General features: G+C 42.4%; 1 long non-coding RNA gene across 3 annotated transcripts in view; it reads right to left on the bottom strand.

The window, feature by feature from the left end:
* Positions 1-23,200, bottom strand: part of LOC111097754 — a 36,883-nt gene that overhangs the window by 4,565 nt on the left and 9,118 nt on the right. Inside the window, exons 3-5 of one of the 3 annotated variants that reach the window (XR_005365987.1) lie at positions 10,719-10,921; positions 10,426-10,565; positions 4,795-4,860 (exon numbers count right to left, since the gene is read on the bottom strand). This is a non-coding gene — a long non-coding RNA (uncharacterized LOC111097754). Of the gene's footprint in view, positions 1-4,794; positions 4,861-10,425; positions 10,566-10,718; positions 11,318-23,200 lie in introns of all 3 variants that reach the window. The other 2 variants (XR_005365985.1, XR_005365986.1) reach the window with 2 other exon arrangements.

Genomic DNA, 23,200 nt, shown 5'->3' on the forward strand with positions numbered 1-23,200 from the left:
AAGAAGCGAAGCAATGACACAACCAATGAACGAACGCTATGGATTTGGCCAAAGCACAGCTTCTGCAGTGCCCCGTTTCCTCACCTGGCCTTTACACAAGGAGCTGATAGGGATTCGATTTAAAAATGAAGCTTCCACTGTTAATGTGGCTGATTAGTCTGGGGTCAGGGTGACAGGTCACAATCCCTCCTCATCCCCAGCATAATAAAAATAGCCAGGAAGGAACCCTTGAGGTTCACTTAGAGATCTTATCCTTTGGCATCTAGCTTTCTCTGGTTTGTATCTCCTCTAGGACAGAGTTTGCAGATGTAGGCTTGTTGGATCACCTCCTCAAATCTCCTGTGGCTCAGGGGAAATATGCAGATTTCTGGACACCCCCCCTCCCCTGAAAGGCCATTGGATCAGATTCTTGGGTGGGAGGTGAGGGCTGCATCTCCCACATGATTATTACACACTATAAAGTTTAAGAATCTCTTATTCAGAAGAGAAGGGAGAGAGGAGAAAGAAGTGTTAGATGGCTCCCATATGCCAGGTACTGATATTTAAGATGCCTCCTTGGATTCTCACACCACTAAAGGTCGATTTCATCATTTTCTCTCAGGACTTTCAGAGAGGACTCTCAGATGCTCATGTACTGATAAGACAAGTTGCCAAAGGCCCCACAGTGAGTTAGTACAAAGACTGGATCCTGATGCCGGTCCATCTGGCCCCGTGTGTTTAGTTCTGTCCATGACATTACACTATTCACCCCACTACTACAGAGGGTTCTCTCTATTTGCATACATATGAGATCCCAGGTTCCAGTCAATACTTTCCATGTCGACAAAAGGACTTCTGAGATGCTACTCCTACTCCACAGATCATATTTCAGAAGACTGAAAAGCTCACAAAGCTCCTGGAAATTTCTCATCCACCTATAGATGCCACAGGGGGACCATGTGCTTAAACCCTCTCCCTCAACTGCAGCATCACATGGGTTGGGTATGAATCCTCCACATTTTCCTTTCACTTACACACACACACACACACACACACACACACACAATTATACCCATGCTTTATGGGACAGGCACTCCATACAGACACATGCTGCCATGGGAACATGGGTTCAGAATATGTAGCTGGCTTTCCTTTTTCTTGTATAGATATTTTCAAAACAGTTTCTTTGGTGATATCTTTTTTAGTCTCCTTGTTTCCTTGACTACATGATGAAAGCCGCCGGGTGCTTTTTAGTAGCGCTTTCTCTACTGACCTTGGTGGCTGAATGAATATTCCTATTCTTGATTCAAAGTCTATTGTATTAATTATATCATTCATCTATTTGCAACTGAATCTCAGAATATGTTTGCATAAAACACCTCCCTGCCCAAGAATTTATGATCACATCTTTCTCTCTAGTACATCAGCTTAAGTTCCTCTCTTGCTTTCAAGGGCTGGTGCTGTCCTGTCTCTCTGTTCCTTCCACAGCCACCTCTATCCCAGACCCAGGTGTTATTTTGGATCTCTAGGCTGATGTTCATACTGGTTCTAATGTGAGGTTCTAATCAAGCCTCTATCTGATTTTGAGCAAGTTGTTAAAACTCTCTAGGACTATTTCTTTATTCATTATAAAGAGCTTCCATTGATCACTGGAGCTACCATTTACTGCCTTAAGTATCTTATACATGTTTTCTCAAACCTTCCTCACACCTGTTAAAAGAGGTATTATTGTTCCCACTGTCCAGGTGAAGAAACCAAGACTGATAGAGATTGAGTAAACCACCCGAAGGTACACAGCTAATGAGGATCCAAGAAGGAATTGGAACCTATGAAAGGCAAAGTCCTTTCCTTTGTTCAGTGAAGTTTTCCTCCACTGTTCCACTCACTTCTGTGACCCGGTGTGTGTGTGTGTGTGGGGGGTTCTCCATATTAACCAATTCTCCAACACCAGCTGGGCATACTGTCCAATCCAGTATGATCCTGACATGATCCACCTGGAGTTAGCATTCAGCTCTCACAAGTTAAGGGCTCTGTTCCAGAAGACCATTCCTCCAATCCAGATGCCAATTGCACACCCCACATTATCATCTACACTTCTAACCAACTGGCTATAAATTGGGGTCCCCACAATCCCCTCCTCTGGTTTGGTAATTTGCTAGAATGGCTCCCAGAACTCAGGGAAACACTCGTTTACATTTACCAGTTTATTATAAAGGCTGGTAAAGCGTATAGACTAACAGCCAGATGAAGAGATACACAGCAAAAGGTCTGGAAGGGTCCTTAGCACAAGAGCTTCTGTCCCCGTGGAGCTAGGGTGCACTAGTCTCCCAGCCCGTGGAGGTGTTCACCAGCTAAGAAGTGCTATGAATTGATACTTTAGGGATTTTTATGGAAGCCTTATGGTATAGGCATGATAGGTAATGAACTCAACCTTCAGCTCCCCACTCAAAGTTGTTGGAGTGGGGCTGAAAATGCCAATCCTCAAATCACAAGGCTGGTTCTCCTAACCCTTGGGTCTTTCCAAAAGTCACTTCCTCAAAATAAACTGAGGAGTGGTTAAAGGGGGCTTCTTTTAAATAACCAAAGATACTCCTTTCACTTTTATCTCCTCTTATCACTTAGGAAATTCCCTGGGCTTCAGGATGTTTGTGCTCAGGATGTATGTGGTCCACAAATTCTGTGATACCCCTCCTTTCAAGAATTGCAGCTTAATTCCACTTTCCTTGACGTGGTTGAACTTAATGACCCTCTTCTAATGACCGAACATAGCAGGAATGGCAGCATATGGCTTCTAAGACTAGATCTTTTTTTTTTTTTTTTCTAAGACTAGATCATAAAAGGCATTAGAGCTTTCTCCTTGTTCTTCCTCTCAGATCATCAGCTCTGGGGGAAGCCAGCTGCCATGTTGTAGTAACACACAAACAGCCCAGTGGGGAGGTCCACATGGCAAGAAACAGGCATCATGCCAAGAGCCAGCAAAGAACAGACCTTCTGTCAACAGTCATGTGAATGAGCTCTCTTGGAAGAGGATCCTCCTATCTCATTCAAGCCTTCAGATGACTACAGCCCAGCAAAATCTGAATTCCAGCCTCACAAGAGACCCAAAGCTAGAACCCTCCAGCTAAGCCGCTGTGGAATTCCTGACCTGCAGAAACTGAGTTGTTTTAAGCTGCTAAATTTGAGGCCCTTTGTTTCACAACAATAGGTGACTAATAGGCCTTGCTACAAGACATGACAAGCACTATTTCACACATACGCTCTTTTTTCCTACTCATGTTCTTTTGTCCTACCCACGTACCTTGAAGTGAATGATTCTGAAGCTGAAGAAGGGCACAGACAGGAGGAGCCAGGATCTGGGAATCATTTGGAGCAGAGGTAGCCTAGAAAGCCATCCCTATTGTGTTACCCCAGAGGTACGGGGCTTGTTACAGTAGCTAATGTTCCTTTCTCTCTGACTATACCCTCCTTTCATTCTTTTGTTCTTTACCACATGGAATATAATTATTTGCATAAATGCCTTTTTTTCATGAACATCAAACAAGTGGCTAGAAGGTGCTTGGCAGTATGTGCTTTGCAAGCATGTTATTGATTAATCCTTGTGATAATTTTTCAGATGTGGAATCTGAGACAGAGAGGTGAAGTGACTTGCTCCAGAGCACATGGCCCAGATGAGGGAAAGCCACCAAGGGTTCTGCTTCCAACCCAGAGCTCTCAGCCACTCTGATCTGCTCCCTCCCTCAGTCCCTGTATCCCACACAGCACCCAACACAGTCTCTTGCATACAGTTGTTGTTTAATTAATGTCTGTGACTGCAGGAAAATGTGAATGAACAAATGGCAATATATTAAGAGGGAAAATGTCATGAAAGTTCACAGTCAAAAAAACCTGTTGTCCTGAAATCTTGTTTTCCTCATACAAATGCCCCCTTTTACTTGTATGCGTCTGAACTTTAGGGTGTTAGAGGCTAGAACACATAAAGAGATTCATTGACTGGATGAAAAACATGCTTAGAGAATACTAAGAAATTCTTCATAAAGTCTGTAGTTTTAGATCAAGAGCCCCAAGTGCTTCAGAACATCAAACCAATTCAGGACTTTCTGAAGAGCCGACCTCATTAAGGGAAGTCACTGCACTCCACCAGCACGTTGAGGGAGAAGACAGTAGCTACTGTACCGATGGGTGCCCATCTCTCTAGAAACCTGTGTCCATTCATGGGGCCTGGCGGGGGAACCTCAGCGTGACCACAAAGGCCCAATTGTTCTCTTCAGATCAACACGCTAATGCAGTGAAAGAGTGGGTGCCCTGTGTACCAAGGCAGAAAGGCCGTCAACGAGTCCCTGGCACAAACACAGCCGGTCAGCCTTAACAAAGATGGGGTCAGAACTCCCTGCCAAAGACCAGTCTCTGCGAGCTCGCTCTAGGAGTGAAAACCCTATCAGATTTAAACTAAAACAGCTTAATTTCTAAAGTATGCAGCCAGGGCAGCCTGGGAAAAAGAAGACTATCCCTTCCTAGGGAGGGTAGATAAGTAATGAATAGTCTCAAAGCCCAGGTCTCTCTGATTTATTCAGAATTAGTATTAGCTTCAAGTCACTGCCCTGTTGCCAAGGTCACACCTGTATCTATTCCCATCTCCCCAAGGAGAGCTTCAACCTGCCTTATTATAAACGTTCACTTTCCTGAAATAAAAAAAAAAAATGTGTAAAGTGGTTAGCTTTGGGGAGAGTTAGGGGGGATCCGGAAAGGGGGAGACATTTGTTTTCCATTTTTCCCTCCTTGGATTAATTTTTTATTACGTGTATGTACTCATTTTACCTCTTTAAACGTTTAAGTCCACCAAGGTGAGGATTCGACTATTTGGGTCTTCATTTTTCCATTACTCTGTTTCAAAGAAACAAAATATTATTTTCGTAGGTTTTTAAACTCTAAATCTCTACCCTAAAACAGCACTTATTGTTCCCATCAACAAAAGCCTTGCTTCTCAGAGAAGAGTCCACTCAGTGTGAGTTCCTTGGAGCAGAATATTATAGAACACCTTCACTGGATAGCAACAGAAAAGTGGGTTACTGGGTTTTTCTGTCATTTCAGCATTGCTTAGGATGGTGTAACCACGTGCTACTCTTTTTTGGAGAGCTGGGGTTTCTAACTCAGGGTGATTTCCTCCTCAAAGGACATTTGGCACCACCGTGAAGCATTTTCGGTTGTCATACATGGGGGGTGGGCCCTACCAGCATCCAGAGAGGCTGCTAAATACCCCACAGGGCACAGGGCAGTCCCCAAAGTGAAATATTATTTAGTCCAAAATGCCAATTGTGTCCAGATTGGGAAAACCTCATTTGCTGACTCTGTTGCATAACACATAGAAATTCACCTTAAACTCACTTTCAGGGAGTAAGTAGGGTGGGGTGGGGGGGATTGTCTCATCATTATTTGTATGACATATCAAGGGTGAAGTCGAGATTGGCCAGATTTGGGAGCAGGTGTTTGTGTCCATTCTTCCTGGACATACCAGATAGTTGATAAATGCTTTGAAATGGAACTGAAAGCATCCTTTATTCTTTATTCATTTATGTAATAAGTATTTGTCGCGTCTCTGTCATTAGGTAGACACAGATAGTAAGAGAAAAGATGGTCCAACCATCAGCACCTCTGTTCTTAATAAAAACAGAAGTGCCCAGGCCATTTCTAAATATTACAATCAACATTTTGGCCAGCATAAGTCTTGGGAGAACTAAAATGAGAATGAACCTGAACCATTTAGTTATTCCATGTGTTCAACATGCATATGATTCACTTCTAGTAAGGCTGATTTCATCACATAGTAATTATAAAAAAACTCCTACCCTTTGGGGAAAGTCAGGTTCTCAGAGGGCACTGATTCAGGGGGGTAATGTAGGCTAAATGAATCAAGAATTTCGGCCTGGGACGTGGACAGAGACAGCTCCTGGTACTTTTGCTTTCTATTTCTGACTGGTCCCCACCCTAAGCAGTTGTCTCAGGACAGGAGGTACTCATGGACTTCCCTCCAGAGCTAAAATAGCCGGAAGGATGTGAGTGTGTGATCCCAGGGCTGGACTTGGCTCCTCACTCGGAATGGGGTCATTAGGAAAGTTCCCAAACTGTCCCTCCCTAAGCAATCACGAATCAACAATTAATACCCCCCCCATCAAAGTAAGCCTTATAAAAATATTTTCTCTTAAACTTAAAGACACTCCAGTAGGATGAATTCTCTCAGAAGTTTAAGTAGTTGTAGCATTATTGATCCATCAACAATTCCTTGAATCACTGCCTAAGAACACAAAGAAGCCCCTGTACTTTTTCACAAGTCCCCGTGGAATTTTCCATGCCAATGAAAACAAGTTACACTTTCAAAAAATATTTACCAAAAACATCATTTCCAACCACCAATGTAACCATGTAATACAGCTTTTTGTTTGCTTCTTTAGGCTTCAGACATTTTTTTCGAACAACAACAACAACAAAAAAGAAGTGCAGTTACAAAGTACAATGATCAAGAAGACATATCTGCAAAAAAAATATATTGCAAATGTAATTGTCTCCTATTTTCGGTTGCTTTCATGGAAAACTGTAAGTTGGAAGAGCAGCATTGCCACCAGTGCAATGGGTCCCAAACCAAAGCTGCTCCAGGGTTGGCTGAACCCATGGAGCTGAGGTCAGAACACGTCCAATCCAACTTCCCTGCCAGGCAGGGGTCTGATGATGATTCTGTCTCAGGCCATCTCAGGCTGTGACTGCCCCTGGTTGACCTTGTGTCCCACTCCCACTGGAACTTAGCTTACAGCCCAACCCTAGTTGTGTGGATGTTCAAAGCCCTGGTCAGTACCCAGAGCCTCCTGTCAGTCTCCGGGTTTGGGTGCCCTGGTCTGGCATGCAAACGGCCTCAACTCCTTGGGGTCCTAGCAGTGGGTGCTGGGTCCAGGACCATCCAACTAGTCCTGGGTCAATCTCACAACTACTCAAATCCAAGGGCTTTGACTGGAGCCAGAAAAATTATGGGAATGCAGTAAAGCATCTGCCTGGCTGCATTGAGCCCTGGGTCAGGCACAATGGGTGTTCGAACCCGTGGTCCTGTGTAATCAATCACAGGCAACTTCCACTAAGAACCAAAAACCTGGGCAAGCTGTCTGGCTCTAAATCATGCCTTGTGTCACTCTGGAACTATGGAAGGGGTTAAAGCTCAGCATGCTCCTTGACTTTAACTCATTCCAGTTTCTCTGATGAGAATAAAAAAAACACCAGCACTTGCCCATGAGCTGCGCAGCGCTCTCCATGCTGTATCCTCACCCCCAACTAGGCATTCCCTGCGGCCTGCCCGGTCCCCACGAATCCTTTGTTCTGCTGCATGATGGCACATCTGTTTGTTTTTGTTCATTTACTAGGTGCTCAACGGTGTCTTTAGTGCTTTATATACACTCAGGTATTTATATTTATGTATTTGTACATGTACCTCCATTGAATATATAAATTTATCACAACATGTACACATTATGGGGTTGCATAAATTCCAACAAAGGGTGCACGTTTTTTAGTTTTATGTGTCACTAAATGTACTTTTTAATATTTTTAACTGAAGCCACACGTGCCTATTTTGTCTTTTTTTTTTTTAAGATTTTATTTATTTATTCATGATAGACATAGAGAAAGAGAGAGAGGCAGAGACACAGGCGGAGGGAGTAGCAGGCTCCACGAGAGGAGCTCAACGCGGGACTCCATCCCGGGACTCCAGGACCGTGCCCTGGGCCAAAGGCAGGCGCTAAACCACTGAGCCCCCCAGGGTCCCCTATTTTAAATCTTATAAAGAAAAAGCTAATTACCGTGTTGTCCCTTTCCAGGCCCGGCCTCCTGAGGTCACACGGAAAGTTAGACAGTGGGGTATACTTTCTGATGAGAGCACTAAAGAAAGGTTTTAGAAGAAACCCAAGCCTCCAAGCAAGCAATTAGCATGAGAAAAAGCCTAACATTCTTTCAAGAAAAAAATTAAGAGATGCGGTACAAAACAAGATAAAGGGAAAGACCCACATCCTTGGCATGGAAACAGGCTAAAATGCATAGCTGTCATTGAATGTTGAGGTGAAAGTGAGCAAGAATGAAGCTGAGGTCAGTGTAGACCTGGGGGTAGTAGGGAGAGGGGACAATGCGAAGTGTTGGGCCTTCCATCGTTCATCAGTGAGTTTCTAATCAGTAGAGAAAAGGAGCGTCTAGTAGTTCCTTTCAGCAGACATTTCCTTTGGAGTTTAGACATGTGCCCAGTTCTTCTTCTCATATACCCCGGGACTGCATCTGAACAGTTTGCCGATGTCAAAAGGAAATCCTGTCCCTCTTCCCTGGAGAAAAGAATAGGGCAGGCTCAAAGGGAAATCTGGAAACATTTGTCTTCCAAGAACCCAGCATCTTCCAAGAAGCTCTGTTCTTCTGTGTGATGTATGCTAGAGATTTTGGTCCTACCTCCAAGAAGGCTACGAAGCCGAGGGAAGCTCCCAGATGCCCTGGAGAATAGGATCTAGGGTGATCAGTGCCAGTGGGGTCCTTTGTGGAACCAAAATGCAGCACAACATAGCAGAGAAGATTCTGAGTACAAGAATTAACCGGAAAATAGAGAAGGGAGTTACCAGGACAGAAAAATACTGTAAATCCTGCAGCGTCACCATCACAACCTTTAGAATAAAATGAAGGCTTCAGGCTCTAGGGACTATAGTTCTAGCTGCAAAAATATAATAGACTGAGCATTTTTGTCTTCCAAGGAGACAAAAACAAAGATCAAATAATGGAGGGGGTAGGAAAAGAGAATATAGAACTCCCTGGCTTGTTGACCTCAACAGTGCATGTGATTTAGAAGCTTTGTTGTATCACATAGTCAGTCTCTTGGCCTTTAAAAAATACATGTATTACTAGTTCTTCCCTATCTGCATAGAGAACTCTTAAACTCTCCCCAGAGCTAATTAATAATTCTTTTTTAAAAAAATAAATTTATTTTTTATTGGTGTTTAATTTGCCAACATATAGAATAACACCCAGTGCTCATCCCATCAAGTGCCCCTCCTCAGTGCCCGTCACCCAGTCACCCCCACCCCCCCTAATTAATAATTCTTAATGAGAGCAGGTATCTTGACTCAAACATCAAAGTGTGGAAAGTTACAACAGGGTGTGGTGAAGATGCTACTTGTGGCAGGCAGTGGTTTAGCACCCTGGCTGCATGTTAAAACCACCTGGAAAGTTCTAAAATATTGATGCCTGGAATCCATCCTCAGAAATTCTGATTTAATTGTTTTGGGGGTAAGGCCAGGTTGTCCATACTATTTTTGGAAGTTCCCCAGGAGATTTGAATGTGTAGGTCACCATGGGAAACCTGGGTCTAAGATCACTGGGGTCCTAAGCCGTTCCTAAATAACCATCCATTCCTATGAGATGCACAGAGAAGAGAACCAAACAAGTAACCCTTTCCGAGGAGCTTCAGCCCCAGTCTCACTACAGTACTGTAGCGAACTAGGCTGGACCTAATCAATACTTTTGTCTGCACCTGAATAGCCAGAAAACCAAAGCCAAATGAGAAGCTAACTCTTCCTCTCCATCCCCAAGTCCAAACCCAGGTGTCCGTTGTTAGCACTCTAAGAGACAGCAGCGTCTACCCGCAGAAAGCAGAACAACTCCTACTTTGCAACTCCTAATTCCAACCAAGAAAGGATTACTATCTATCTCAAAACAGAAGGAAATACAAGCCAACAAGAAAGAGGCAACAACCCAATGGAAAAAGGAGCAAAGAATATATACGGTTAATAAAAGAGAAGCCTCTCAAGTCCAACAAACAGGGGAAAAAAATCTTCATCTCTAGTGATCAGGAAAATGCCAGTTATGATCACAAATGAGATAGATACCATTTCACACTTAGCAGACTGACTAAAATCCAAGTTTGGTAATACCAAATGTGACCAAGCATGTTGAGCAGCAAGAACTCACATATTACTAATGGGGTGTCAATGTGCAGAGCCACTTAGGAAAACAATTCCGCAACCTCTGCTAATGTAGGAGGTGCTCACAACCTTCAAGGAATCAATTTCCCCTTATTTGCCAATCAGATAGGTACAGGTCCCCTGCCCCACTGCTTGTCATGTGACTCGATTAGAAGGGTTAATATCTTCCAATACTGGAACAGATAATTATGGTTTCTTTTTTTTTTTTGATAATTATGGTTTCAACATCGTACAAGGAAATAGTACATTCAGTTAAAATGAATAAGCATCCACCTAGTTCAGCATGGATTCATCTAAAATGTACTGTTAAAAGTGCAAGTTGCAAAATGTCACTTTCAGTGACATAGCCTTTACGTAAAATATTAAAACACACACTTATATATACTTATGAATAAATATGTAGAAAAAGTATAAAAACATGAGCAGCAAAAAGGCACACGAATAAAAAAATTATTACCTTGGGGGAGAGGCAGTACATCCTCAGTTGAGATTAGGGAGGCATTTTGATTCCAACTAAAATGTTTTTTTCCTTCCTTCCTTCCTTCTTGTGGTTTTTTAATCTAAGTACATGTGGTCAAATGTTAATGATCTTAAAACCTGGGTAAGGAAAAAAAAAAAACAAAACCTGGGTAAGGTAAAGGTGTACTGTTTTATATTTTTATCTGTATCTTCTTGTACAATTGAAATATTTGATAAATAACTTTTTAAAAACTTTTTCAGGGAAAGAAAAAAAAAAGAAGCCACAAATACCTCCTTCCCTAGGAGCTCTGATGTATTTTGCTTCTTCCTTTAATACTGAGATGGCAAAACGGCTGCTCTGAAGGAGCCTGCGCCCGCCGGCTGCCTGGCTGCACTTGCGGATGGGGGTGGAGACCTCGAGGTCCCAGGTGATCCATCTCACAGTGACCATGTCAGGCGCAGGCTGCATCACCGATGTCCACTTAATAACTGTGCTTCGGAACAGGGGGGAGATTTAGCCTGACTTCCAGAGCAACACACAAACCCTGGAGTGAAGGAATGAATCTCTGTACGTCTGTAATTGGTGTTCTATGTGGCTTAACTGTCTGAATTGCATTTACCCTATATTTGATGTGTTTCAAATGCTCTGGCCCCTATAAAACATCAGGTTATGAGTCATCCACAAGAAAGTCGAGGAGAAATTGGAAGCACCCAGGGAGCCAGTGCTGCAGGGTATTTGATGGATGAGAAAACCGAGACTGAGGCAGTGGGGTTGTCTGGGCCTGCGGCTTTGCCACTGCTGGATCCGGGGCTCTGGTCTCTTGACTCTCTGCCCAGGGCTCAGAGCCCAGGCTGCCACAGGGTTCCTCTTCATGGACAAGTGAAATACCCTCAAGGGAGAGAAAATTAGAAAAATCTGAAGCTTTCTGCTCTGGGATCATGACCCGAGCGGGAAGGCAGACACTCAACCAGTGGCCCACCCAGGTGCCCCCAGAAACTAAGTTTTTACACAGTTTTAGGTAACCAGTTTGAGGAGCCTTGACTTGAGGAAGGAAATGGCTTTATACATTTTTTTAAATATTTTAAAAATTTATTTGAGAGAGCATGCAAGAGCACAAGCAGGGGTGGGGTGGGGGGAAGGGCAGAGGGAGAAGCAGATCCTCCATTAAGCAGGGAGCCCCGGGGTGGCTGGATCCCAGGACCCCAGCATCATGACCTGAGTTCAAGGCAGACGCTTAACCAGCTGAGCCACCTAAGCGCCCCTGGCTTTATATATTTTTAATCACTGCTTTTAACCATGTCTTTTCATATCATCCATTTCATACCCTAGTGTTATTTTAGGGAGATATAGGGAGATCTCCAGGTCTCTTTTAGTTATTAAAATTTGTTCAAACTGTCATATGCGATTCAAAGCTTTACTCCCCTTCTCCAGAGTAGGCTTGGAATGGGTATGTGTATTTGGCGTGGGGCATGAGACCTGCTGTGACACCAGCAGCCCCTTGCTTCTCAGGGGCTAGCTCTCTATAGCGGGTGGGGGTGCTAGCTCTCTTCTTGGGAGATTCGAGACGGAGAGACTTAAGAAATCTGCTTCTGTGGCTAGTGGTTCTCTGTTGGGGATGGGGGAGGGTCACTGATGTCACACTGGTCTGTTCTGATTTTCTTTTTAACTTTCTTTTTATTATTTTTTTTAAGATTTTATTTATTCCTTTGTGAGAGACACACAGAGAGAGAGGCCAAGACATAGGCAGAGGGAGAAGCAGGCTCCATGCAGGAATCCCAATGTGGGACTCGATCCAGGCACTCCCGGATCACGCCCTGAGCCGAAGGCAGATGCTTAACCACCGAACCACCCAGGCGTCCTTGTTCTGATTTTCTCTGAAACTGGAGGTCTGTTAACCAAGAGCCTATTATGATGCCAGAGACAATTAGAAACCCCCAGGAAGCCTTCTGGGTGCTGGAAATGCTTTATACCTTGCCCTACTCTCCTCTAAGGCAGCCCCAGGAATAGTATGGTCTCATCAGACAAGTCTCTCAAAGTCAAGGGTGCACCAGAGACCAGGCCATTGGAGAATATGCACTACACACATAGGGTTTTCCAGGCTCCGATGCTATCCCAGTGTACAGAGGCACCAGAATGCCTTCCCTGATCCAGTATAGCTTCCAGAAAGACGTTGGATCCCTCAAAGACTTGATTAAGGCCTTGCTTTTACCCTGAGAGGAATCCATTCTACTCTATTAAACTAAGGACTGGTCATTGAGTCCCCACAAATAATTTATCAGTAACTGCATCAATGTTCTTTCAGAACCGAGCTGGGGAAGGAGGAAAGAAAAACAATAGGCCTCACCCATCCAGGTGGTAATGTCAAAGGTGATTGAGGAAGCATTCAAAGCATTCATTCAAATGGCCATTTTGTCCCGGTTGGTTGTAAGGAGGAAGGAAGAGAGTGGAGGGGAAGGAAGACATGCCTGTTCTAATAGACCTTTTCTTTCTCTCTTTTATTTATTTTTTTTAATAAAGAAGGTCACTAGGAAGTTACCTCTGGAGACAGGGGGGTTCCCTCATCTGACCACACCCATTGTCTACAGCCATAAGCTGTCCTGCTTGCTCTTAGGAAGGCGTTGGGTAGTGATTCTGAGGCTGACCAGTGTCTTGGCTCCTCCATACCAAGAGAACCGTGAGCACTCGACCCCTAAAAGGAAGCTGTCTCCAAAGACAGCATCATTCATACCAAATGGCAGGTGTACTTGGCTCTTTGGAGCTTGTCAGGGACCATCCATTTCAGATGGAACTTGGTCATATCTTAATCCCTGTCAGTTTAGAGCCTTAAGCCACTAAGGCTTCACTACAGGCTCTTATTACAATTCTGTCTTTAGTGTCAAAACTTTCAAACCTTTGAAGGGTCACCATGTAGATCTCTGGATAGAAATTGATTTGAACTATACAAATCTTGAAAATCCATGGAACACTTTGGGTAAGTACTAGAAATAATGTATTAATGTTATCGCAATACTTTTTTATGTTGCTGAGATGTTCAGTTGTCGGTATGTGTTCTGTGCTCTGGAGATGTTTCCAGTTCCGATGAGTCAGAAGTTAAAGAACTGAAAGAGTCAATATAAATTGCACTTACATCTTGTAAGTGTAGAGGCCTAGTTTCCGTCAAACACTGGAAAGCAATATTCTGAGGTTAATGTGGGACATCCATGAAGAGATTTTGTTTCTTTAGTGGGTCAACAAGATGCCTATCTTTTTACCAGTAAAATAATGTATTTATTTTATTTTTTCCCCTTTTAGTTTAAATTTTCATGGCATTAATTTCCCTTTCAAATCTACACTCAGGGGGCCTGGGTGGCTCAGTCAGTTAAATGACTCTTGGTTTCAGCTCAAGTCATGATCTCACAGTCGTGAGATCAAGCCCCTTGTTGGGCTCCGTGCTCAGAGCAGAGTCTCCTGGAGATTCTCTCTCCCTCTCCCCTCCCCCTCCCCCTCCCTGTGCATGCACACACACTCTTGTTCACTCACTCACTCTCTCCCTCAAATAAATAAATAAAATCTTCAAATATATAGTCATGGGGCTTCTGACTGGCTCAGTTGGTGGAGCATGTGACTCTTGATCTTGGGGTCATGAGTTCAAGCCCCACGTTGGGTATAGAAATCACTTAAAAATAAGATCTTAAAAAAAAAACCCGTAGAGTCATTATATACATTTTATGTCATTCATGCCTATTAAAATTCTTCTCCCCTTAAAATATTATCATAAAAACCAAAACATAATGAGTCCCGGCTTTCTATTCCAGTTGTAAAGAGCAACCTGGTTTGCAACCCAGGGAGGAAAGGATGAATCACAATCATCTTGTCAGACTAGAATCACATAGATCTAAAATATTTATAATGTGGGCAGGTCAAGGATAAGTGCACTTGAGGGTAATTGTATATATGCAATTAGCAGGACGCACAGCCTAATGATATACAGAAAAAAGTGACAGTTCCAAATAACATAAGCCTCTCTGGCTAAATCACATCTTCCAAATGTCTCTGAAACATTTCAGAATGTCTGTCATCAGCAGTTATCACAGTGATGGTTTTAAAGGCTGCCATGTCTGTTTGCAGAAGTAAGTGGCTGGTTCCTACTCCCCATCTGCTTATGACTCAACTTCAGTTTCCCCTTAGAGAAAATTATGCGGGTTGAAAAATGTAAGAGAAAGTGAGGAGACAGTATGAGAGAGTGTTCAAACTTGTGTATTAAGAATTCCAGGAACCCAATCAGAAATCCACCTTTGGGACCCCCAAACTCTGAAGGATGTGACGATACCGGCAGGCCATGGATTAGGGTACATTACCTCACTTCATCCTTTGGATGAGTTAGCAGAGATACCTTGTCTAGAGATGTTGAGAATTGACAGGGAGAACTGGATCTCTTTCCTTTATAGGGATTCTTGTAAGCACGGAAATCCCCTGATTTACTCCCCAGCGCACCCCTGCTCATTCAGACGAATGTCAGCGAAGACCTAGCTGTCCTTTGAGCTGGTGCTCTTACTGCTGTTGCTGCTAGAGCCCTTTCAAGGATCTCCCTTCCCCAGGGCAGTTTGTATGCCTTTCACACTTTGTTTCTATTCAAGGTGTCTATTCATTTTCTCTGTATCTTTTTATATTTTGAATAATTTATGCTGAGCTTTTAGCTTCTCTATGCTCCATCTCAGATTCCTTTTGTCATGTAAAGTGAAAATGTCCCACTTTCCTGCCCTCAGTTGACCTGGCTACTTGATTGTAAAGCACATTCAGTTTTCCGTCCCGAAACATAATCAAGATACTAGTGTTCCTACAGCCTCCCCAGCTGCCTTCTTCTTCTCTGGGGTGGATGTGGATCCTGTCAATTTAGCTAAGCTGGGACTGTGTTTCCCAGAGTCCTCCTCCTTGGCCCATGGGCTTGAGTAAAGTTTTGTCTGAGGTTCAGGAGGCAGAAATGAAGTAACCATTTTTGTTTTGTGCTTAGAAGGTTGGTACTGGCCAAGGGTGCTCTTGCCACTCACACTGTGCGTAGAGATCCAGAGCTCCTCTGGCTGGACTGGCGTGGGGCTATAGTCTTGGCGCCTTGAAGGTAGCCAAGAAAGCCATTTGAGGTCCAGCCATCCTTACAAATTCTGCCTCCTTCTCACATGTTCCAATTTGTCTATGCTTCCCCTACTTCACGCCCATCACTTCTTCCCAACTGCCTGCCTGCTAACTTTGAGTGAGTTAGTGAGTTGTGAAGTAGTTTCTCCTACTTCACAGAGACTGTTCAACTAGCTCCTACATCGCAGAAGGTCAAATCCCTAAAAATCAATCCCTTGTTATTGTGCCACCCCTAGTGAGTGTGCTTCTCTGGTAAAGTCTTTGTGGATACACCCATTTTGTTTGGTTGGGTACATTTTTGCAAGTAAAGGTAAAAGGGATTTAGGATATACCTGGTCAGGTCAAGGTTACCCGTCCATGAGCCTCACCTGGGTGGGAAACCTGCAATTACATTTAAACATGTCTATTTGGGTCAAACATCTGGAACTCAAACCAGCAACCTTCTGTGCAATCAACTTCCATCCTAATGCTTGGAGCAGTTTAAGTGTTTTGTGTTTTGTTTTGTTTTGTTTTGTTTTCAGCAATGTTGCTTTAGGTTCTCATACACGAACAACACCAGGATGGGTTAATGGAGCACTAAGTGGCCAGGGTACAAACTCCACCTTTGGGAATGCCCTACTGCCAGTCTTTCCTCAGAACCAGGTGGTCCAGGGCACCCTGAGGCCCTCTGGTCTGCCCAATCAGCTTCCCTACCACATTACAGGACTAGCATATCCTGTAAAGAGGTCTTTTCAGGGAAAATAGTAAGCCTGCTGAGCAGCCAAGCAGTGAGAATTTATTTAACTCTTCTACATGGGTGGGTCTGTTGATTTTTAAGGATATGCTTTAAATTATGAGAGTTGCCCAGAAGCCACAAAACTACATTTTGGTTACATGCATATTTATGCATAGAGAGCTGGTGAGATCTGGAAAACACTTTAGGAAATTCTCAGTATTATTCTCATGGCTGAACTTTCCTGAATATAATTCCTTTTTTCTTTCTTCTTTCCTTTTTTTTTTTTTTTTTGTTTTAACATGAGTTTCTTTTGGATCAGACTCAGATATACAGGTCATGACTTGTACAGGATCTTAAGTAACCCCAAACCTAGATGAAGAAGAACAGTTTCCAAACACAGCTGTTCTACAATGAAGAATTGCCAATGTTCTTTTCATGAGGGGACAGAAAGGATATTTTCAGAAATCTGTTTTCTTTCCTCTGTAGTTTGTTTTTCACTCAATCCAAGAATGAAGACTTATTTTTTGTCAACTAAACATCCATCCTTGAAGTAATTTGGGGGCGGTCTTACTGCCTTAATCATCTTTAAACCTCAGCTACTTTATGTTGGATTCACTTTGTATAAGTTTAAGCAAATAGACTAATATTCCAGCTGAGCCTAAAAGTGTTCAACTACATGATCCTGGCAAGAAAAGAAAAAGGCCATAGAAATGGAAGCTAAACATTACTCACATAAAGGAGACTACATCTTTTGATGGTATCTTCCATATTCAGGCGTATCAGTGGACTATTAGAGCTTCGTCCCGGGGCCATACTAGTCTGAGGATACAGAGGCTCGTGCATGGAAGAGTATTAGGGTGTTCATACATACAACCTCTCTTTCACCCATTTGAGTTCAATAATAATTAACTGCTAGACACAGGTGTCAGATAAGTGAAAATGAAAATTATTGGCTTTCTTACTGAGAAATGCTAAATTAGAGGACTAGCCAGTTGTGCAACAATAGGCTTATTCCACATTGCTCCCGGTCACAGGCACAGCTGGACAATCTCAGTCCTCACCCATGGGGTCAAGGACTGTCCACTAAGTTTCCTGCATGATCAGAAACGGATAGATGAATCAGGAAATCCCAAAGGAGAGGAGGGAGGAAAGGAATGATGAGAGTATGCTCAGTTCCCTCCCCTAACATCCCCCATCAGAGACGTCACTGTTCCTTTCAGGGGAGAAGAGAGTAAAGGATGAGGAGAGAGGCCAGGTTGTTTTTCTCAGGGGCATCCCTTCCTGAGCTCTGCTGCTGTCTCCTACAAGTTTCCACTATGACTTCTGGAGCCCTTGAAGAGCCCAAAGTGGACTAATGATCTTTAGCAAAACAGGAGAGAATGTTTCTATTCTTTCTATATTTTTATGACAGCATCGTACTAACAGAATCCCAATATTGCTCAGGCAGGCAATGTGACAAGCTGTTTTTCCCCCAGCCTCCTTGCATCAAGGGATGGCCATGTGACACAATTTGGACCAATGGCACATAAACAGGAATCTTCGAAATTTTTCTGTGAAATATTTTACTTTCCAGATTTTAAATATATATGTGTGTCTGTCTGTCTGTCTGTCTGTATATGTATACATATATTGCTAGTAGTATCCTCCTGCCCCATTCCCTTCTTCTTGCCTTGGATTCAAGTAATGGAGTATAGCCATCCTGCCATCATTAGGAGTCAATGATGAAGGTGAAGACCAGCACCTTAAGGATGCTGCAGCTAATATGTAGAAAGAGACTAGGTTCCTGGTGCTACTACTGATCAACTGAGTTAAATGAGCATCAGCTTACTTCTGGGTTTCTTGTTATGTGGAAAAACAAAAAAGAGAAAGGAAAGACATCTGTATAAGACACTTTAAGATGGGTTTTCTGCTACTTGCAGATAACTACCATCTGAACTGAGGGTATCACTCTCTCCTGATGCAGCTTCAGGAGGGAATATCATGCAGAAATAAAGGATGGAGGCTCCTTTTCTCTCCCTGCACTAATCTCAGCCAACTGGAGTTTCCAAACCAACACCAGTGACCACAGGGATGAAACATGATGTGGCTACTTCACCCTCACCCTATCATCATTTAAGAGCACTGTGGGGCAGAGCCAGTGTCTTCACTTTTATCACTTATGTGCTATTTAAATTCCACTTTCACTGTCCATACCAAGCCAAGGATTTACCACCTCGCTGACAATAATCACGGGGTCCATTCTCCTGGCTTTTTGTTTAATATAAGGGTCATCTGCCATTTAGAAAAAAGAAAAGAAAAGAAAATAAAAAATAAAAAATAGGATACATTAGAATTCTATTTCTAAAGTCTGTTTATACAAAGCTATTTCATCACCAACTTCTCCAGCTTTAGTCAATCAACTTCCTTTTCAGCAAACTCAATTGCTCGTTATCATCTTCAAAAACAGATTTGTATCGAGTAGACACAAAGCCCAAGTTGAAGAGACTCCCCATACTAGATCAATAAAGAAATCACATTCTTCCCCCACCCCCACCAGGCAGTGGATCATCAAATCCCAGGGAGCTCCATCTTACATAATTTAGTAGGATTCTATAATAATAAAAGGGGTCAAAGGATGTAGGGAGGGAGAAAAACCGCCATCGTATCATTCCCTAAAAGGTTGCTTCCTGAGAGATACACACTTGAAAAAGATTAAAGCCAAAAAAGGTATCTGGATGCTTGTTTTATTTTAATAAAAATAAATATAATAAATATAATGTTTTTTTCTACCAAGAAACATTAACAGATCCAGGGAATTCGCAACAAATAAGTATGTATTGGGGTTCTTGGTTTTTTTGCTTCCGTCTATAAGAGTGTAACATTCTTTTAAATTAATCTGCATGTTTATTGTGATGTTTCCTGTCATTTTGTGGTTTCCATATACCTAGATAGCTCTGAGTGCCAGTGAGTCTTATTTTTGTCTGGCTGTCTTGGTTAGAATGCACTGAACTTCAAGTAATAGAAAACCTAATAGTGGTTCAAACCACGAGGACATTTATTGCTTAGTTATTAGGAAGTATTGAGGCAGCCTGTTGAGTTTGTTCAGTAACTTGGTGGTATTGTCTAGTACCAAGGGTCCTTCTGTCATTCTATCCTGCCCTCCGCAAAGAGTTGGTGATATTTCAAGATGGTTACCACACCTTCCAGAATCAGTCTTCAGAAGCGAAAAGGTGGAGCAAAAGGACAAAGGCAAAAAGGGTCTTCTTAATGGGCCTGACATTATAAGGGAGAAACTTTTTTGCAGCTGTAGTCCACCAGGCTTTCCTTTGGATCTCATTGGCCAGGAGTGGGTCATGACAAGCACTGGCTGTGAAGTGGGCTGGGAAGTCCAAATAGGGCATTTTCAACCTTTTATGTAGGAGATGGGCAAAGAGACAGGGGCCTGAGAAGAGCTACTGAGTAGGTTACAAACATCTGACACAAAGTCATAAACTCTTAGAGATCGGCAATTGCATATTTTTATAATAAAACAAAAAAATATCAAAATAATAGCAGTCAATATATTCAAATAGTACTTTGAGAAAAGAAAAAAAAAATCACCCATAATCCCATCCCCCTGTTATGAAGATTTGTTTTTTGTGTATTGTCTTCCACTCCCTGTTTGTTCATAGTCCACATTCTTAAATGTTTTTACCTGTTTAAAGCATCGTATTTTTCCATTTAATACTATGCTGTAAACATTTTCCTATTTATTGTTTATAATTATAATTGTGAATGGAAAGTTTTTTCCTTAAGATATATCACAACTTAGGGCAGACCGGTGGCTCAGCAGTTTAGCACCGCCTTCAGCCGAGGGTGTGATCCTGGAGACCTGGGATCGAGTCCCACGTCAGGCTCCCTGCATGGAATGGAGCCTGCCTCTCCCTCTGCCTGTGTCTCTGCCTCTCTCTGTGTGTGTCTCTCAGGAATAAATAAAAATAAAATCTTAAAAAAGAAAGATATGACAACCATTTCCTCATTATTGAACTCAGATGATTTTTCCTTTTTTTTTTTTTTTTTGGTTAAAATAGATTATTATATTTTGGCTAAAACAGATATACTAATAACATCTTCCAGTGTAAGTTTTTCTGCTATTAGATTATTTTAAGTACAAAATAACTCCTGAATTCATAGGAATATAATGTAAACCATGGTGACTATGGTTTATAATAAAGTATTGCACATTTGAAAATTGCTAAGAGAATGGATCTTAAAAGTTCTCATCACAAGAAAAAAATGTTTAAACTATGTATAATGATAGATGTTAACTAGGCTTCCTGTGGTGGTCATTTTACAATATATACAAATATCAAATCATTATGCTTTATACCTGAAATGAATATAATATGTCAAATATACCTCAAAAAAGCTATATTTTTATCACTTATAAGATATTGTCAATTTCTCATATAGTCAGAATGACTGTTGCAGTTTAAAATTCTTCTAATTATATATATGCATGTATGTACATATATGTATATATATACACACACACACATTTGTATATGTATACATTTGTAAGTTTAACAACAACATCACCAGAATGGTACTACCATTATTTAGATGTGTTTTTTGTTTTGTTCTGTTTTTTGTTTTTTGTTTTTTTTTTTTGCTGATTCACCAACTCATAAAATGCTACATTCTACATTATATTTAATTTCCATTATTTTCCTTCTTTTTGGCAAGGAGACCACAGGTCTAAATCAGCCAGGGAGGATCCTACATGACCATAGCTTGGGCAAGGTAGCTTCTTACCCAGACCTAAGTTAAACCAAAATGCTAATAGTCTTTTGAAGGGTATCTCTGAAGAATGTGTGCAAGAGGTTTTGTCTGATTTATTTTCTACCTCATTTTTTTCTAATTATAAATTGAATATGTACTGCCTTGATAATGGTTATATAATAATTCTGATATTTTATTAATGACTTGAACTTTGATAGTGATGGCACGGGTGTGCAAGTAAAGAAAAAGGTCCATATGGGTTCATCAGAACATGGAAAACCTAAAATGGGAAGATGGAGGTGGAGGGATGGTTATACAGCCAAGGCCTCGGGAGTTCCCTGAGATCAGAGCAGAGCAAGGAACAGCATGCCAGTGGAGCAGACAGGAAGTGAGGGCTTCTCTAGGAGCAATTGAAGCAGGGCAGGAGAAAGTCCAGAACTTTAGAAGTCAGAGAAACAGATTGTGTCTTTGATTGCTGCCAACATGTTTTCTTACTGTTACTGTTACTCCTCTATTGGATTATCTATTCACATCATAAAACTTGCCTTTGTTGTTATAGTGTTTATGTACTCATTCATTTCACAAATACTTATTGAGCACCTGTTATGGACTCAATGTTGTAACCAAAGGGATGCAGCATTAAATGCAACAGAAAAAAGCCCCTAACAGAGAAGACAGTTAACAGTTACAAAGAAATAAAAGGGGGGGCTCAGACATTGAAAGTGTCTGGGAGAAGGGGGAACCTCTTTCTCATAGAGCAGGTCAGAAGAGACATGTCTGATAAGGTGCCATTTGAGCAGAACCTGGATGAAGTAAGGAGGTGAAACATTCCAATCTCTGGGGAAAGCTTTGCCTGACAGAGAGAAGAGAAAGTAGAGAGGTCCTAAGACCTGAGCCTACTGGATGTGTTGGAAAAAAAAGAATAATCCAGTGTGGCTGGAGTAAGTGAGGGAGTAGGGGCAAGAGATGTGGTTTCAGAGAAAGCTGGAAGCTGGATCCCACAGGCTCTCACAGGCCAAGCTAAGAATCTGGGATTGTGTTGCCAATACAAGGGAGGTACCTGGATTTGCAATGATGGGCATTTTAAAGGAATCACAAGTTGCCGTTTGGAGAATAGATTGATGGCAAAAGTGAAAGCTAGGAGACCCATCAAAGGTTATTGCAATAGTCTCGGGCAGAGGTGTTGGGCGTGTGGAATAAGAGGAGGTGATGGAGCCAGTGAACAGCCTTCAGCTTCTGGATGACTTCCCAGGCTACAGCTAACAGGATTTGCTGATGGATTAAAGGTGGCACGCAGAGAAAAGGAGGAATCCAGGATGACTCCTAGTTTCTCAGCTAGGGACATCTTAGTGCCTATTTTTTTAAAGATTTTATTTATTCATGAGAGTCACAGAGAGAGACAGAGACACAGGCAGAGGGAGAAGTAGGCTCCCTATGGGGAGCCCAATGCGGAACTTGATCCCAGGACCCCGGGATCACGACCTGAGCCAAAGGCAGATGCTCAATCATTGAGCCACCCAGGTGCCCTGTCCTAGTGCCTTTTACTGCATGGAACATGGTGGGAGGGGTGGGTTTGGAGGAGAAAATCAAAAGTTCAGGTCTCTTAAGTTTGAGATCAGGTATCCAAGTGAAAATGTTGAGTTGGCAGCTGAATATATTTGTTTGGAGTTCAGAGCAGAGATCCGGATGGAGGTTTAATTTTAGAATCATCAGCGTATAGGTACTATTTAAAGCCACAAGCTGGATGAGATCACCAACAAATGAGTGCAGATGGAGAAGAGAAGAGGCCCTTCAACAAGTGGAGCCTGGGAAGATGAGGAGGATCCCACAAAGGTCACCAAGAGAGCGTGCTGGAGAGGTGCCAAAGGACCAGGTGGGTTCAGGGTCATGGAAGCCATATGAGGCAATTGTTTCAAGAACTGTTTCAGTCGGGGCACCTGGGTGGCTCAGTCACTTGACCATCTGCCTTTGGCTCAGGTCATGATCCCAGGGGCCTGGGCTCAAGCCCCACATCAGGCTCCCTGCTCAGCAGGAAGAAGAAGAAGCCTGCTTCTTCCTCTGCCTCTCCCCCAGCTTGTGTTCTGGCTCTTGCTCTCTCTCTCAAATAAATAAATAAACAAAATATTTTTTTAAAAAAAGAACTGCTTCAATTAACCACATCAAATGCTACCAAAATGTCTAGGAAGATGAAGACAAAGAATTGATCTG

The sequence above is a fragment of the Canis lupus genome, chromosome 10 (genome assembly GCF_011100685.1).
Source record: "Canis lupus familiaris isolate Mischka breed German Shepherd chromosome 10, alternate assembly UU_Cfam_GSD_1.0, whole genome shotgun sequence".
Classification (NCBI taxonomy): Eukaryota; Metazoa; Chordata; class Mammalia; order Carnivora; family Canidae; genus Canis; species Canis lupus.